The sequence below is a fragment of the Onychostoma macrolepis genome, chromosome 08, assembly GCF_012432095.1.
Source record: "Onychostoma macrolepis isolate SWU-2019 chromosome 08, ASM1243209v1, whole genome shotgun sequence".
Taxonomy (NCBI): domain Eukaryota; kingdom Metazoa; phylum Chordata; class Actinopteri; order Cypriniformes; family Cyprinidae; genus Onychostoma; species Onychostoma macrolepis.
In genome coordinates, this window is record NC_081162.1 from 25,241,605 (window position 1) to 25,260,417 (window position 18,813).

General features: G+C 35.9%; 1 protein-coding gene across 2 annotated transcripts in view; it reads right to left on the reverse strand.

The window, feature by feature from the left end:
- lrrtm4l2 (leucine rich repeat transmembrane neuronal 4 like 2) overlaps positions 1-18,813 on the reverse strand; it is a 53,970-nt gene that overhangs the window by 18,823 nt on the left and 16,334 nt on the right. The window contains exon 3 of one of the 2 annotated variants that reach the window (XM_058783739.1): positions 387-910. The exons of the other annotated variant lie outside the window; for it this stretch is intronic. The gene's annotated coding sequence lies outside the window, so the exon portion shown is untranslated. Of the gene's footprint in view, positions 1-386; positions 911-18,813 lie in introns of those variants that run through there. 2 annotated transcript variants of the gene reach the window in all.

The following is an 18,813-nucleotide window of genomic DNA, read 5'->3' on the forward strand; positions in this document are numbered from 1 at the left end:
TTTCAAAAACATGAAGCTGATCTCTCTTTGATTCATCACATTCAGATGATATGTTGTTCATACAAAAATAGTCAGCTAACTTTTCTGTCTGAACAAAGAGAAAGTACTACTAAAAATCCAGGGAAAGTGGAAATTCCAGCTTTAAACGGAGAACAAAAAAGCACATTCACGACACACATACGATACCCACAATTCAACTCTCCCATGGTGTGTCCGAGTTCAGCCAGGGTTGAAATCAAATCACAGTGGGAACTCGTGGTGAGGTTACAGTCCTTGCAAACAGGCTTTTCTTCATGATGTTTTCACAGCAGTCAAAAATATCTTATGTAGTCCTCAGAAAGATCCTCGTGGGTTGTGCTCAATTGAGCAATTACTGTCCACTGATCACGAGAGACATTTCCGATGGTTCGGCATGAATAGTTTGTCACATCACTACACAACACAAAGGGATGAACAGGACGGGAAGTTGGACGGTGGGCGTCGATTCCTTGGGGAGAGCAGGTAGTAGCTATCATACAGCAACAATGGCAGCGTCGAAAAACATTACGGATGGATTTGCCTTGCGTGCTCACAAGCCCCATTGTGGGGGACGTTTATTGTTTTGGTCGAAGTAAAAACCAAACCGGTTCGACTTGGGGACGGGGTGTCAAATTGATGCCGTATCCGCTTGCTCCACTTTTAAAAGAGTCCAAAATGAGGGGTTGAGGATGTGTGCCGCGCATTCAGCCTAATTCTTTCTCCTTTTGTGTTGGAAAATTCTCAGCGCTGAAGCAAAATCCAGGAAAGGCTTTATCTGAGCCGCTGCAAATCATAATGGGCAGTGGTGCATTTTCTCACGGGCCCCTCAGTGAATTGTGGATATGTCTCCCATCCAGGCCCCTGGCAGCGGTCTGGGATATGTGTATGCATTCTGTGAAAACAAGCGAGAATGCATTAGAATTACACGACAAATATAGCATTGTACCGGGCACTTTTCCAGCACAATTGGAATGCACTAAGTATGTTGTTTACACCCAGACTCAATGCATCCAAACAAATTAGCTTTCAAATGTGTTTAATTTGATAGTGTTCCCAAGATGATGTATCTTGTGCAAACAAAGCTCTGCTTTTAATCGAGCTGAGCTGTCTTTGACTCCGGTAGAAGAATCAATTAACTGTCACAACTATATATTCGGTATCTTTCTTCCTGCAGCCAGGGACATTTTTAAAAAGCATGTCATTTTCCAATTAACTTCTAGACGGCGCGTTCGTGAGATGAACGGTTCACTTAATGCACGTAAACATGTTTCGCACTTGCTCATCTTCATGTAGAGAGTAACCTGTGCTGTGAACAACTCTTCATGTTTAAAACAGGTGAAATTAAAACAATCCCTTCTGGAAAAGAAGCTGCGCATACATCACAGTTTTACATTAATTTTGCATTCTTTGCGTCTTCTGAATACAGTTTGTTCTCTGCTTAAAAATGTCCTTTCATCCAGCCAACAATCTTTTTTTTTTGCGTAATTATGTGCCAAACAGAGGAGTTTACATGCTGTTTTTATTTTGCAGTGTTAGTTGAATATATGATATTCATTCTTTGTGAAGACACAAAAACAGTAGGGGTCTAATCTCTCAATCGCAGGGCTCCACGGCGAGTTGTAATTATTGAGCTTATGAATAAATCATATTTCATGTGGACAGAGTAGAATTCAGTTTGTCAAAGCTGAACACGGAGAGGAAGGCGTACGTCTTGTAAGGCGAGTATAGCTAAGGCATGACTTTGAACTGCCTATCTAGTTAATATTATAACACTAGAAATGGCCGTGGGCAGGAAACATACATGCATAATGAACGGAATATGTTGACACATCAAGCAAATTAGAAAAGGCAATATCTATTTACACTAAGTGCAAATAACTGACCTTGAGTTATTGAAAAAGCTGTTTTCTCTCCACCTACCATTGCTTAGGCGATGTATGTTAAGTACAATAGCTTTCCACTTCAATTTACACTGTGTGAACGGCATGTCTATTTGCACTTTGTCTGAAAAGGATGCTATGTGTTTCTATTTACATTAGATGTGAACTGGTGAAATATTCTGTTACACTGTGTAAATAGCCATTGGCATAAAAAAGGAAGATAGAGGTTTTGTTTTCACAGCCAGAAAGTCAAGTTTATTGGTACTTCTCAACCCAGATTAAAGCGGCGACTGGAAATGGGAATTATAGTAGCCTATATATATTGATGTAATAAAAATACTGGAATCAAGCTCTTTTTTTAAAATTATTATTATTATTTTTTTTACAGCATAACTCTCTATTGAGTTGATGTCAAATGAACATCCAGTTAATTTTACAGTGAGTCTGTTGACTGATTAAATGAAAAAGAACCAGATCAAAAGAGTCATTATTTTCACTGGTTGTACTGTATGTTTGTTGCATATGCTTTCGAAGGCAAAAGAAAGATGTATTTGTATAATTCTTCTGTGCCCAGTCTGTTATTCTCATCACATTCTATTCACAACGCAAGCTTGCAGTGCAATAACAAAAAAAAAACAAACAAACAAAAAAAAAACCCTTATTAAATAAATAAATAAATAAATAAAATACTGTGTGGGTGTGGATTAAACTCACTGCAAGATATAGTTTAGTACCAAATCTTTCTATTTTTTTTACTATAAATGAACAATGAACAGTATGTACTGTTAAAAAACAACACATAAATTGAATGAAAAATGAACGCTTTAAAAGAATCACTCAAGGTCATGTTGACATTATGCAAACACAACATGCACACTGTAGATAAGGGAATATCCAGTTCTTTCCTGAGTTTTCTTAGCATCTTAGTCTGACTATATGGCTAGAGTTGAGATTAAGGTTTGGTTTAGGGTTACTTGCATGTACATTTACATTTAGCAGACGCTTTTATCCAAAGCGACTTACATTGCATTCAAGTTACAGTTTTTACATTTTATCAGCTCTTGCTATCCCTGGGAATCGAACCCATGATCTTGGCGTTGCTAGCGCCATGCTCTACTATTTGAGCTACAGGAAAGCCTAATTATGCATATTTAATTGTTATTATAATAGTAAGTACATGTATAACAAGGACACCAAAAAGAGAGAGAGACTTTTATGTGAGGGATGACAGATATATAATTCACTCCCAAAATTTTGCTGCTTGTACAGGGTATATGATGTTAGCAAAAAACACTCTTATTCAAATTCAGAACGGATTATATTTAGCTTAGAAAGTGCGCAAATCCCTTCCTTTGTAATCACTAAAAAGCTGTCACTTACTTCGGTTCATCACAATCTCACAAAGTTCCTTTGTATTCAATGAACCTCTTATTTACACTGTTACAGTAAGCAGAACAAAATCCAGCCTTTAGCTGTGAGGGAATTCTGACTCATTTGAACGGAATGGCCGATCAGAGGTGTTCAAGAATCAACAGTGTGTGATTGGCTACACTGCTCAACGCTTAAAAAAAAAAAAAAAAAAAAACATGTTGTAAATAGAAACATTTGATGTTCTCCAGAGCTCAAACACAATTTCGCACTGGAGTGTTTACCAAATCTGTCTCGCCAATATCCCATTATTACATCAGGGTATGTATCCTATTATTACTACTAAGTGTCAGTTGCATGAGTCTCATGCTGAATGCGTGAAAGTTGGCATCCCTGCTCTTGTCAGAGTTAGCTATCATTCTAGCTAGCTATCTACTCATTGTTCTAGCTAGCTATTGTTCTAGCTCTTGCTCTAGTTGGCTGTCATTCTAGCTAGCTTTTTATCAGGACATCATTCTAGTTATCTGTCGCTCTATTTATTTAGCTGTTGTTTTAATGATCATTCTTGGTACATATAGTTCTATCTAGCTAGCTGTCTATATAGTTTACGTTTGGCTTTTTTTTTTTTTTACTATTTTATAAAGATAGGACGTGATGGGGAGGATAATAGGGGAACTAAACGTTGTGAGCCAGATTCAAACTCTAATTGCCCTTATAAGCACCACTGCAGCGTGTCAGTGTATGTGTTTATTGTTAAACCTCAGTTGTTTTCTTTTGATCTTGAGTTTTGAGATTTCTGGATTCTTATAAATCACTCAGACCTCAGCTAACCGCTAACCTGAGGACTCTTTTCACCGCGGCAGGAGATGCTTCTCTAATGGCTTTTTAATTTGCACCTCATCAGTCCTGCAATAGAGTATTCCAGACGGAGAATGGGTAGCGCTCACCTTATCATTGATTAGTCTTCCTCAGAGACTCTAAATGAGCCTGTCCATCAGAGGTGCTCATTTCTGTACAAAATAACACTTATTACCATAATGCCATCTCTGGATCATTATAAATCCGCCTCTGTACTCCCTAACTGCCCTTTCAGCACACGTCTGCACTCATGCGTGTTACCGTGTGCATGTGTTTGTATGCAAACTTGGCCTTGATTTATCAGGCCTGAATTGCTGTGGATTGTGAATAAAGGACAGCAGCTCTAAGAGAAGCGAGCCAAACGCTGCGACACATAAACGTGCAAGCATATAAATCTTGATGGCCAGTCCACCTCTCCGCCTGTACAATAGAATCATGAGTCATGCGGTGATGCAAATTAACTGATGGGCCACATAAATTGTTATGATGACAAATAAAAACGTCAACATCAACACTTCGCCAGGTTGGAACACATTTCATATAATGTGGCAGAAGGCTGGAGTGAATCTAACAGTACTGAGACACAAAAATGAAAGGTTATTGCTTTCATAGCTCAGGAATCTTATGGAATATTTTGTTATGTATATAAGTATTAGTCATTTGATACGTCAACATGCCTCAGATGTTTCAGCTAAAATCCCTTAGGAAAAATAGAAATTCTCATAAGCGAGTCAACAGTTGAAGTACAGTAACAGTACTGAATGTAGATAGCAGCTTAGATCTTTTGCTCTTGTGAGAAATATTTGAATTCATATTAAGATTTCTGATTTTTGATTGCAGACTTTTTCTAGACAAATCTGAGCACAGTTTGATACGTTCTTGGAGTGGGGGTTCAATCTTGAACTGGCTGGCAGGAGCCGCCACTGGCAGGTCGGTGGCAGCTGCCAGTCTAATTCCATGACCTGCCAGTGGCTGGCTGGCTGGCAGTATGCCTTAACAAGTTTCAGCACATTTTTGCCAGATTTTGTGTTTTGTGCTTGATTTCTTATTGTGAACCTGTTCAGGTCTTTACTTTTACATGGTCGATGTTTTAGAGGATTTTAGCCGATTAAAGTGTTTAAATGGCTGTGATTCCCAACTGGCAGCTGATTGTCGCTTCCACTGGCTGCTAAGTCAGACAGCTGCAAGAGTGCTCCGTGTTATAACGCGTTCCCTTATTCCAAGGAATTCTAATAATTTTATTCCCCTAGCTACAGTGGAAGGAGAGCAAAACACATAAATCTGCCATAAATCAATGGTTCCCGATAGTGTACTGCCAGCTGCCAGGCAGCCTCTGGCAGGTCACGTGACCTGTCAGTGGCAGCTCCTGCCAGCCGCTGCGGCGCTGCAAGTATAACGCGTTCACTCTTGCTGCAAGGACATACATTATTTTGTTATTACGAATATATTCATATGACTCTATTCTTGGTTTTAGGTGGGTTTATCCCAATTGAAGTGCCCAAATGATCACAAAGAATGTTTTTACACAAGCATCCGAATTATGCACCCACACTGAAAAATCTGTGCAAACTCTCAGTGTTTGATGAAGAACAGGTACAATAACTTACCATAATTACTTATTTTTATAGCTTCATAGTACTGTTACACCAAAGATTTTCTATATCTTATCATTCATTATAATCTGAAGCCACTGGAATATAATTAAATGATTACATGCTGGATTTATTTGAAACACTAATAAGTGAAATATCTGCATTGTTGTTTGTCATAGACTGATGGAATCATTGACAAAGTATTCAGTGTTTTGGCACTGAAAATAAAAGATTCATCAAGCGTTTCTTATGTTATGGAAGTCATGACACCTGAGGTATGCTACATTTTGTGACATTAATAATTCAAGAGCTAATGATATTTTTAAATATAGTGTGTGAATTATGCTGTTATCAATTCTACATTTAATGCACAATTTATGTGATACGATTGTAATGATTGTGTTTTTCCTTGATTATAGATAACCATTCTGATTCTCAGAAAGACAGAGGGGTTCCACAGATTCCAAGCGTGAATCACGTGACCTGCCAGTGGCGGCTCCTGCCAGCCAGTTGAAGATTGAACCCCTACTGCGTTCTTGAGATCCAGGAGAGATATTTTGTATTCTTTGTTGTTGTTTGTGACAGTTAGAGTGTCCAAATTTAGTTGTGATTTCTGCCACAGTGTTTTAGAGAACCACTTTATACTTACATTAGTCTTGCAACTTAATCATAGAGGAAAAAATCAAGTAAAATCTAGACAGGAGACATCAGCAAATGTCTCCATTTGCCCTCTATTTTAATCTCATTGTTACCTAGGAGAAAATCTGAGATGTGTTTTTGTTGAGCATCATATTTGATACATCAGGCTTCTATGGCTTCTATAGTATGATATAGGAAGGATGCAGCCTGGTCTCATGTTTATACGTAGGTATTAATACGTAACATTTACAAGCACAAAACGTACATTTTTGTACGTTTTTATTGATGCTAAAACTTACAATTTAGACGTTTTTCAATGTTTAAAATATACAAATCGATACGTATTTTTAGCTAAAAAACGTAAAAATATTTACGTATCTTTTATATCATTAAGATATTCGAATCAATGCATTTTTAGCATTTTATCAATAAGCGATTTAGACTTTTAGATCCCTTAACCTACCCCCAAACCTAAACCTACCCATTTTACAGCGAATATGCATTTTTATCATTTTATCTATAGGCGATTTACATTTAGACCCCTAAACCTACCTATTTTACAGCAAATATAAAAGGATATAAAACGCAATTGACCGAAACATGCAGGAAGTTAACAATATTAGTAATTAGTAGCAATATAGCATTAAAAATGTTTTTATAGTCGCTAATCCCACTCCTACATCTAAACATAGCTATTTCTGTACAGTATAAGAAAAACATGACAGACAGATAAATATAAATACAATTACAATCATTTATTTATTGCAAAAAATTCAAAATCACTACCAAAAGTAATCCAAATGACGATGCGTTGCAGCCGCAGTCCTCTCTGGCGGAATACAGTAGGTTTGTGTGAGATGCAGAGCAGAATTTATGTTGTTAATCGCTGAAAATATTACCCTGATTATTTTCCTGATCCTCTCGCTCTCAGTGAACTCGTAAAGGCGCGCGTGCTAGCATCATTCAAATACACACCTCACCAGAAACACGGCATGTCGCAATCTGTGACGAATGCAGGCGAGAGCCAATGAGCATTCGATTATCCTGCCGTAAAACTTATAGTTCTGTTGTCAGTCACAGCATGACGGAGAAAACGCCTTTTATGGCCCATGGCAAACAAAGTAAACATTACATGACAAGTAAAGGTTAAACGATTTCAAATGTTATTTATTTTAAGGTTTAAAGTGAAGTCTTGTTTAACATTATGTAGGCATATTCTTGGAAACGAGCTGGCAGCAGAAATCACACAAAACGAAATGTTATCATTTCGTATTAAGTAAACGAGTAAACAATTTAATGATGCAATTGAAAACAAGGTAATTGATATGACAACTAAAACAACTAATAATAATGCTGCGATTTCAATATTCATAAGGATTCATTTTTAGATGTCGTCAATACGTCAGTTTTGTACGTTTAAATGCTGAAAATAAGTAAGTATTTGTACGTTTAGATACTGAAAATACGTAAGTATTGTACGTTTTAGTGCCTGTAAAAACGTAAGTAAATGTACGTTTTATAGAATCACATTTTACGTAAAATACATACGAATTATCATGAGATCACGTTGAAGGATGAGGATGAGCAAAAATATGCACTTACTGATTTATATGACCACTTTACAACAGCTTAGCAGACTGCTTACATTAAAAATGCATATACTGTAAATATCAGTTGTCACTCTATCTCTCAATTAGGGTTGCAAAATTCCGGGAATTTTCAAGACTGGAAACTTTCCATGGGAATTAACGGGAATATATGGGAATTAACGGGAATATATGGGAATTAATGGGAATAAACTGGAAATTTGCTAAATTGCAGGAACTGGGAACTTAAATGTAGTTGAGAACAAAAACTTGCAGCATAATCTTGGTTAAAACAACCAGATTTAATGCAATTTCATTTTAATTTCTACTCTACACATTGCTCAATCGCACACAGCACACTGCTTACTGCAGGGCTATCGAGGCCACGCCCCCTACATGCACTGTGCTTATCTACCATTACATGCACAGATCATTTCTTAAATCCTGCACACAAAATATCAAAATGTCCATCTTGGTAAGTATTCATATAAATTACATGAATATTACAAAAAATGTTTAAAACTTCCTTGTGCTGTGTGTAATATACTGTGCAACTAAATTAGGCTATACCATAGTAAAAACAAATACACTGACTGAACAAACATTTAGGTGAGATAATAATAAAACAAAAGTCTAAGTCTAAAAATGACCCTTCCCAACACACAATCTTTCCTGTAGCTCAAATAGTAGAGCATGGCGCTAGCAACGCCAAGATCATGGGTTCGATTCCCAGGGAAAACAAGAGCTGATAAAATGTAAAAACTGTAACTTGAATGCAATGTAAGTCGCTTTGGATAAAAAGCTTCTGCCAAATGCATAAATGTAAATGTAAATCCTCTCTAGTCACCTAAGAGGGGGATTCTCCTACATTTTCTCTGAAGCCGCACTTTCTGTATTTGAGCCCAAAGACTACATCTAAGTTTTGATATTCTAAATATATTTGATCTATGGGATTCACGTTTAACTAGTAAATACCAAAAAGTGTTCATACAGTAGCTAGACAGTTTATGAGGTAGGCTGTGTGCTATATAGCTCAAGCTGTGATGCTCCTTCTGCTAGCAAGTTTTCTGTTATCATACAGAAGTGCAGTACTGGTCAAAAGTTTGGACACATTACTATTTTTAATGTTTTTAAACATTGCATATCTTTTGCTCATCAAGCCTTCATTTATTTGATCAAAAATACAGAAAAAAAGTGATATTGTGCAGTATTGCTGGTATTACAATTTAAAATATTGGTTTTCTGTTGTAATATACTTTAAAATATAATGTATTTCTGTGATGCAAAGCTACAGTCTTCAGTGTCACATGATTTTTCAGACATCATTCTAATATGCTGATTTATTATCAATTTTGGAAACAGTTGTGCTGCTTAATATATATATATATATATATATATATATATATATATATATATATATATTTATTATTATTATTATTATTATTATTATTACCTGTGATTCTTTTTCAGGATTCTTTGATGAATAAAGAGTTTAAAAACAAACAAACAAACATTTATTTAAAATAGAAATCCTTTTTTAACAATACACTACCATTCAAAAGTTTGGGGTCAGTATCTTTTCTCTTTTTTTGAAATAAATTAATACTTTTATACAACAAGGATGTGTTAAATTAATTTTAAAAAAGTAGTAGCAAAGACTAATATTGTTAGAAAATATTTATATTTTGATAAACTGTTCATAAGTTTTTATTCATCAATAAATCCTGAAAAAAGCATCACAGATTCCCCCCCAAAAAATTTAAAAATTTGTATTAGTTTGCATGCAAGTGAGCCTACGATCAAAAAAATATATAATTCTGTTTGTATATGATACAGTTTTATAAATTTCCAATTAATTCCCATAAATTCCCTTAAATTCCCAAAAATTCCCGTAAATTCCCATAAATTCCTGGTAAGTTTCAAATTTGGAATATTTCCAAAGTTCCCCAGACGAAGTTCCCATGGAAAGTTTCCGGAAAACTTCCGGAAATTTTCCGCTCCTTTGCAACCCTACTCTCAATAGACTTTGAGTTTAAAGGAATAATTCTGACATTATTTGCTCATGTAATTTTAAAACCACATGCTTTGCATGGAAAATTCCAATGTGAAATCAATCAATCCTCATGGAGTTCTTTGCTACACAACAGCAGTTCATAATGATCAAATTGGACTTTAAAAAAAAATGGGTAAATATGGCTCTTTCATGCTAATGATCTTCATTTACTTTCATGCACTATATTCCAACAAGCCTTATGAAGTCAAATGTGACCCTGGATGACAAAACCAGTCTTAAGTGTCAATTTTTCGAAATTGAGATTTATACATCATATGAAAGCTTTCCATTGATGGATGGTTTGTTAGGATTGGACATTATTTGGCTGAGATACAACTATTTGAAAATCTGGAATCTGAGGGTGCAAAAAAATCTAAATATTGAGAAAATTGCCTTTAAAGTTGTCCAAATGAAGTTCTTAGCAATGCATATTACTAATCAAAAATTCAGTTTTGATACATTTACGGTAAGAAATTTACAAAATATCTTCATGGAACATGATCTTTATTTAATATCCTAATGATTTTTGGCATAAAAAAAAATGGATAATTTTGACCCATACAATGTATTTTTGGCTATTGCTACAAATATACCCCAGCGACTTAAGACTGGTTTTGTGGTCCAGGGTCACAAATGAGCTAGTGCAAAGAAAACACTTATAATCTGCCCTCTAAATCTTTCTAGCATTGTGTAGTTTCAGAAGACTCTGAATATAGTGCAGAGTCATAGGGTGCTTTGAAGGTATATAGATTCTGATAGATGTAGAACACGTAAAGAGATGTGTAATGATTGAAATTCTTTTACTTTCCTTTGGGAAAGGATGGCAGAGGAATTCCAATAACAGAATGTGGCAAGAAAAAAATGAATGTGCAATCAGACCTCATTTGTACCTAGTTTATTTTTACATTATTCCAATTTGAATCAGATCCCAGAGGAGATTGCTTATATGTGCACATGGCATTTACACGCCCACCCACAGCATTCACTCGTACTCCCATCAGGTAACATGGAAATGGGGAAAACTGCAGAGTGAAATGAGCATGTAGGTCGTGCAACAATTTCCTTTTTGACGGCTGTGACGGCAGTATGCAAATGCACACCCAGAGGGTTCGTAGGGGTTTGGATCCGTATAATTGTCTCTATTACTAGCAGGAGAGCGACTTTTATATGTCAAAATGTTGGTGATTGCAGAAAAAAAAAATAGACAAGCATCTGCAGGGAGGGACGGCGATATCTTCAGGCTACTGTGACATTCTCAGAGGGGAAATTTCAAGAAAAAGTTTAACTGCGCTTTTAAGTGCCCCTTTGTACATTATGAAAGAGGGCAAAATGTAGAACAGCTTGTTAGCTGTGAATAACCGAAATCAAGTTAAATAAGTTCCACAATTGCAGGCATGCTGATAACTGAGGGAGAATTTTGACCTTTTTAAGATGTATATTCAAAGCTCTCTGCAGGAAAGACTCCTCTTTTACTTGCTGATTAGGCTCTGATTCTGTTTCTTCAGTGCTACTTGGATTTGAAAGCTGGCTATGTGTGGAAGGGAATACTAGCGTGCTGCATACTGTGCAGTATTCAATGCATACTGCCAACTAATAGCGAGTAAGAGTTTAATATAGTATGTGACATTGCATGTTTCAGACAAGAGCATGCCCCCCCCCATACTTTAGTCAGTTGCAAGATTTTGGCCTAGTTGGCCACTTTTAAAGGGATAAATGGAAATTGTCAACATTTACTCACCCCCATACTGTATTTTTCCAAACCTGCAGTGTTGGGAAGGAAATGTAATAGGTTACAGATTACACATTACCTTATTTAAAATGTATTAAGTAGGGTCAATTACTTTATTAAAGTGACTGATTTTGATTACTTCTCTAAATTTCTAATGAATGTTTTTGAATGTTAATCATTTTGAAAGATTTAAAGTAGGACTCAACACTGATTACGGTCATTCTTTTCAAAATCCAACATTACTTGAATTAGGATGATAATTGTTTATTTTTTTTTTTTTAAGCACATCAACCACAAAATCAGATTTTATCACCTCTTTTTACTTTCAGATCATTCTGAAATTATTATGACAATACTGTTTTTTGAAATCAAATATTTGCATAGATATGACAATGGCATCAACACTGGCATCTAATAATGCTTGGGAAGAAAACTGTTAATCTTAAAAAAATAAAATAAAAAATAAAGACAGCATATACACAAACCCAAATAGTATTTCCTATTGTCCTATAATGATGTGTCCTATTCTGTGTCCTAAACTCCTGAAAGATTGGTGTCTCATATTTTAAATGCAATTTGGGAAAGAAATTAATCAAATCTGTATGTGTGTGAACATATTCAGATGTAGACCAATTTTTTATCATTAACATTTTCTTAAGTAACTAATTTAATTACACATTTTATTCTCAGTAACTGTAACAGATTACCGTTAAATTTATTTATAACTTTACTCCCCAAAACTGCCAACCTATATGAGTTTATTTCGTCTATTGAACACAAAAGAAGATATTTTGAAGAATGCTGGTACCCAAACTGTTGCTGGTCCCCATTAACATTTTATATTTGATTGTAATGTTTCAAGTCACCTTTAAAGTGATTAGTCTATTTTAATGAGTATCTACAACTTATTTTGGTGTATATAATGAACACTGTATGACCTTTTCTGTTCACTCAACAAACTGATACACAAGGTAGAAAAACTAAAACTAAAGTTCTACTTCTATCAGGCCTGTGTTTCTGTGTCTTGCGTTTCCCTCCCTCATATGCCCATATTTGGTTGTTTTCCTGTTCCGGTTCTCGTTGTGTTAATTTGATTCCAGGTGTGTCTTGTCATCCCCTCGTTTAGTTGAGTATTTATAGTGTGTTCTGCCCCTTGTTTCTGGTCTGGTATTGAATGTCTTCACCCTGCTCTATGTGTGTTCTCCTGGCTATTTTTGGTTCATTAAAAGACTGTTGATGATTCTCCTGCGTTCTTCTGTGTCTCCTTGCTCCAACACAGGCGAGATCGTGACAGAATACCGGATCAGATACCGGATCATCACTCCAGCCCACCGGTCACTCCGAAGTCAAGCCCGCCGGCTGCTGCTCACTCAAGTTAGCTGTCCGCCGCTGACTCAAGCCCGTTGGCTGCCGCAGCGTCAAGCCTGCCAGCCGCTCGCTCAATTCACCCCCAACCAAATGAGGATGAGGAAAAAAAAACTTCACAGCCCTCATCCTAGCCTCTGCATTGGGCATTAACTTAAAATTCACAAGTAAAGAACCGTATTGTTATTGAGTTTATAGAACTTCCTGTATTACTTGATGGAAGCACAGGCTAAATTTAAGTTGATACCTCAAGTTTTTGAGTTTTCTCAATGTCTGATGTTTTACAGTAACAGTATTCAACATAGTGTGCTCTTGTATACTGCACGTTTTGGTAGGTTTTGTTGTAGGCCAACTGGGTGATGTGTTTTATCTCTACAGGAGTAATTCAGCTAAAATTTGGTCTTAAAATCCTTATTTCGTCTGTGGAACACAAAAGCACTTTGTCCTAGCTTGGCTTTTTCGTGCAATTAAAGTTAATATGGAAACTTAAGGCCGGCTGAATTTAAAAAATGACAGTAAAAACACAATGGAAGCCCAACCAAGCTGTTATATGACTTAAAATATTGCCAATTTTAATGGTGGCTTTATGGTGGTTTTTTAGCCTTTCTCTGATTATCATCCATCCCTTATCCCATATGTTTTATTGAATGGAAGAGCATATCAGACATTCAGAAACATGTTTTCCATTTGTGTTCAACAGAAGAAAGAAAACTAAAGGAGAACTGCAAACACGAGAATTACTTTTTAGTTTAATTAGCCACTGGGTTGAGGGTTCAAGCAAATTCTTCCTTTCTTTGATGAAGTCTTGTCGCGGTGCGATATAAATAGCATTAACATCCTGCCGCACAGTTTGTTTTTAATCTGCACCTTTAATCCGAGATGGATTCTGCTCTGTGCTTCTCACTTTAATTTCCTCTCTCACTCCTTAAAGAGTGTTGAGAGAGAGAGGAGACTGCAAGGGCAGTAATGAAGCGATTGTGCCAATGGATTTCTCTAATAAGGGAAGACTTCCTCTGACCCCCTGAGCTCAACTGTCCCCTCAGCTCTACACCTGTGCTGTCACACTGTGAGTGTGTGTGTGTGTGTGCGCGCATATGCGCATATGCCGCAGCTCGAGAGGGCAGCCGCTTTCAGCAGATAGGGCGCTAAGTGTCTATCTTTAACTGATGGAGGAAAATGGAAGAAAAACTGAAGTAGTTGCATTATGTCAGTAGGACAGGAGAAGCGAGAGCTACAGTGGGTAAATAAGAGAAACACTGCTGTTTGGTTGAACATCAGGTGCACCAAAAGGGGAAAAAAAAGAAGTTTTCCTAGGTTTTGTTTTCCAGTACAAATATCTAAACATTCTTGAATAAATATACATTGAGAAACAAAATGACTTTAGATGTTAATAAATCAGAATTAAGTGATTTCATGTTTATAGCAAGATAATAGATAACAATATATATTATTAAGATAATAACAATAATAATAATAATAATTAGGGGTGTCCCCGACTAAATATTTTCATAGTCGAATCGGAATTTTTGAATCTTGCTGATAGTCGAATCATATGTTTGGGGGGCGGGGCAAAATACATTACCAAGACTCAAGTCAGACATTCGACAGTCATAAATACTGACGTTAACACACAGGGGAAATGTGTATTGGACGCCTCACAGATACAAATGGAGTGAATAATGCTTTATGTTTTGATTAAAAGGTAGTTAAAATTAAATGTCAGCGAAACCCTAAGAATTCACATCATTTTTTACAATAGTGCTCTCATTATAACGTTATGTATATGACAGTTATTAATGTTCTGCATTTTTGTTTTGAGCTGCGTGCTGAAGATGACCAGTAGAATGAAGCATATAATAGCAGGTTTTTAATCAATGGGATTTAACTAATTTATCTCATATAAAATACGCGTCCTTATTTATACAACATAACGTTAATATAACAACTTATAGGCTATCTGCACAAAATGCCCCGATGCATGAACGTGTCTGCGCGGCTTTGAATGAATTCCTTTTGTGGACGCTTTCTTCACGCAACAACGTGCAGAAACACGGGAACTAAACTCTAAAAATCTACAGCGTTTTATTATGATAGTGTTCTCATTATAATGTTATGTGTATATGACAGTCCCAGTCATAGTTATTAATATTCTGCATAATTGTTTGTCCTGCGCACTGAAGAGATAATCACCGTACAATGAAGCACTCACTTTTATTACTGCAGCGACTCAACCAAATGCATCTTATACGAGATAAATAATATACACGATATAAACCGGCTGAAATGTTTTGAAATCACTTGTATCCTGCCTGATCGAAAAAAATTCAGTCTTTCACTCTGCCTGTGTCAGTTTGAGTCTTGTTAAAGTTTTAAATCTTTGCCGCCAAAATGCTCCTCCGTCGGTCACAGATTATGGAAAGTGAAACTTAAATCTATAATAGGGGTGGTTGGATTTATTCACGCACGTTAAAATATTTATTAAAAGCTGTTTTTCTTTTCAGATTCTTATTTACAGCATTATCATAATAGGCTGTATATTAAATTATTGGGAGAAAACCGGTAGTTCTATGTGAAATAAGACATTGAGCACCCCCATATAGCCAAAATGGCATGATCATAACACCTCTGCGAATATTCGACTGTGAGATTGGGAGACGAATCAGGCTCCTCGAATCGAAGCATCGAATAGTCGACTATTCGGGGTCACCCCTATTTTTTAGTTCCCCATTTTGAATTGAATATTGACTTGAATATACTTTATTGTCCCATTCCTGGGAAATTCAACTTGGACAATCATGACATGGCCAGTACGTAACATTGACTCAAACTACACATAACAACTCACAATAAATTACACATATCAAATATATTAAAGCTACAATATGCCAAACTGACTCTTGTCTTAAAACAGAAACTTCATACAGTTTATCTCCTGAATAGGTCGTTTCTCTTCCCAACCTACAATTTTTAAAGCAGTCTGTACAAGTCGAGCAAGTTTTGATTTAGACTGGACAGTCAGATTTCCATACCATGCTGTTATACCATATCTTGTCAAACTCTCGAAAACAGACTGATAGAACAGAAATAAAATCCTCCTCTTTACCCCAATTACTTTTAACCTTCGCAAAAAGTATAACCTCTGCTGCAATCTAGAACAAAGACTGTTGACATGAAAAGACCAACATAACAAATTATCCATATAGACACCCAAGTATTTGTGTGATGTAACCTGTTCAATAGACTTCCCGTTTATTATTACAGGACTGTGATCCCCAACAGATCTAGGGTCGAAAAGCATTTAAACAGTCTTTGTTTCATTTAAAATCAAAGAATTTTCATCGCACCATCTTACAAATCTATCAACTTCTGAAAAGTATTGCAAACAAGTAGTGTTCCAATGCAATAAACTCAGTATTGCCGTATCATCTGAGAATTTAATTTAAAAAAATTATTATCCTGACCTGAGACACACTCATTGGTATATAACGTAAACAGAATGGGTGAGCTAACACACCCCTGCGGTGCCCCCTTATTGGTGATTTTCACCTCAGAGTAACAATTATTGACCCTTACTTGTTGTGTACGATTGGTTAAAAAAGAATAAAACCATTTAATACAAAAGGGGTTCACTTTCAGTTCTGTCAGCTTAATTAATTAATATTTTAAGTTGGAGTGTATTAAACGCCGAACTGAAATCTATAAAAAGTAAACGCGCATATGCTTTGGTATCCTCTAGGTGTCTATTTACCTAATGGCATCCTCTGTCTCCCGTCCAGCCTTATAAGCAAACTGAAATGGGTCAAGTGATCATTTAACCACCTCTTTTAAAACATTTACTACTAGTCTTTCAAAACATTTCATGATGCTTGAAGTCAAAGCTATAGGTCTAAAATCACAGTTATCAACTGGGCAATTTTTTCTTGGGAACCGGCATGATTATGGATTTTTTCCACAATGAAGGAATACTATGCGTGTCTAAAGATCTCTGAAAAATAGGACAGAATGCTGGAGCAAGTTCATCAGCACAAGTTTTTAACAAAAAAGCAGAGATTCCATCAGGACCCGTAGATTTTTTGGTACACATACCTTTAAATAACGAACAGACTGTGTGTAGAACAACTTCTAATCTACAATCTGAATTACATATGACAGAGTCTAGATCCACCAATTCATCTAATGGTGACTCAAACCTTCAGAAAAAAATCATTCGGATCATTTGCTCTTTGCTTTTCATTACTAGTTATAAGCCTTTTCCAGACAGGTTCCATATTGGTTATTACTTTCATAGCATCCCATAATTTCCTGGAATTCCCAAAGTTAAAATTTTGTTCTATGATGTCTCTATGTTTTTTTCCTAGCCTCCTTCAACAAACTATTGAATTCCTTTTGAACTAATTTTAATTCAGTTTTATCTTGGTTGTTAAAAGCTAACTTCTTCCTATTTAAGCACTCCTTGATTTCCTTTGTTATGTAACTTTTGTTATTAGGAAATACAGTTACAGCCATTTAGATCTCCCCCATCCCCTGGAACACAATTTTATTGGTGGGGAAAAACACGATTGGGCTAGTTTTGGGTAAGTTTTGAATAGCAGTTAGGCTAGTTTTGTTTCGCAGACCTGGCAAGCCTGGAATCGATGGAAAAGATGGAGAAGTATCACTGAATGGTCCCATGCAAACACATGTCGTATATTTCAAGTCTTACAGGTGTATATGATAGTTTGGTGAAAAACTAATTGAAATTTTGTATTATTTAACGAAACTCCTGGCCTTAGCTGTTTGTCTCAGTGCACGACTGCGTGCTCATGAGACCCATGAGACTCACCAAGGCAAAACACACAAGTTGTGAAAAGTCAAGATTGATACAAAAACTGAAACAAAATAAAATCCATGTACTTTCTTCTCTGAGGTAAATACATCTGTTGTGTTCGTTGCTGCAACAAATTATCGTGTTTGCCTCGCAATTGTCATTCTGACTGTCAACTGGAATTCTGGCCCGGAGATATTCAACATATTAGTGAAGAAAGTACATAGATACTTTTTGGGATTTCTAGGCATTGTGCTTCATGTTTCACTTTTATTAATATTGATTAAATTTTCTCAGTATTCCTGAGTGAGTTGGAGTGAACTGCGCTAATATAGTCTCATGAACACACAGTCATTTACAGAGACCAACGGTCAGGATTTTCATTTAATAATTCATTAATTTTCAGTTTGTTTATCATTATACCCCATCCTATACACCCAGAACACTTGAAATTTATGGCATGGGACCATTCTGTGATACACTTCTTTTTTTGCTTCTTTTTTAAAAAGCTTGATGCTGATTGCTATTCACTAGGTCTGGATATTGACACAAATTTCACAATTCGATTTGATTTTGATTAACATTCTTGCAATTTGATTTCGATTTTACACGTGTATAGCTTTTTTTTTTTTTTTTTTTTTGGGGATATATAACAGGTATAATGCATGGCAAATTTTCTCAAGGAAAAAAAAATCTCTCAAATAATGCTGAGTAATGAGAGTCAGTTGGATATTTTACTATAATACTGATGGTTAAATTACACTTAAATTACACTCAAATGTGTAATAATAAAGTTATAAAACTAACTTTACAATGACATAATTATATTTCTACTCTAATATATTTTTTTGAAATATAAACATTTAATGAGCTGTCATAAAAGAAAAACTTGACGGATTAATTCAAACAATTTAAATATTT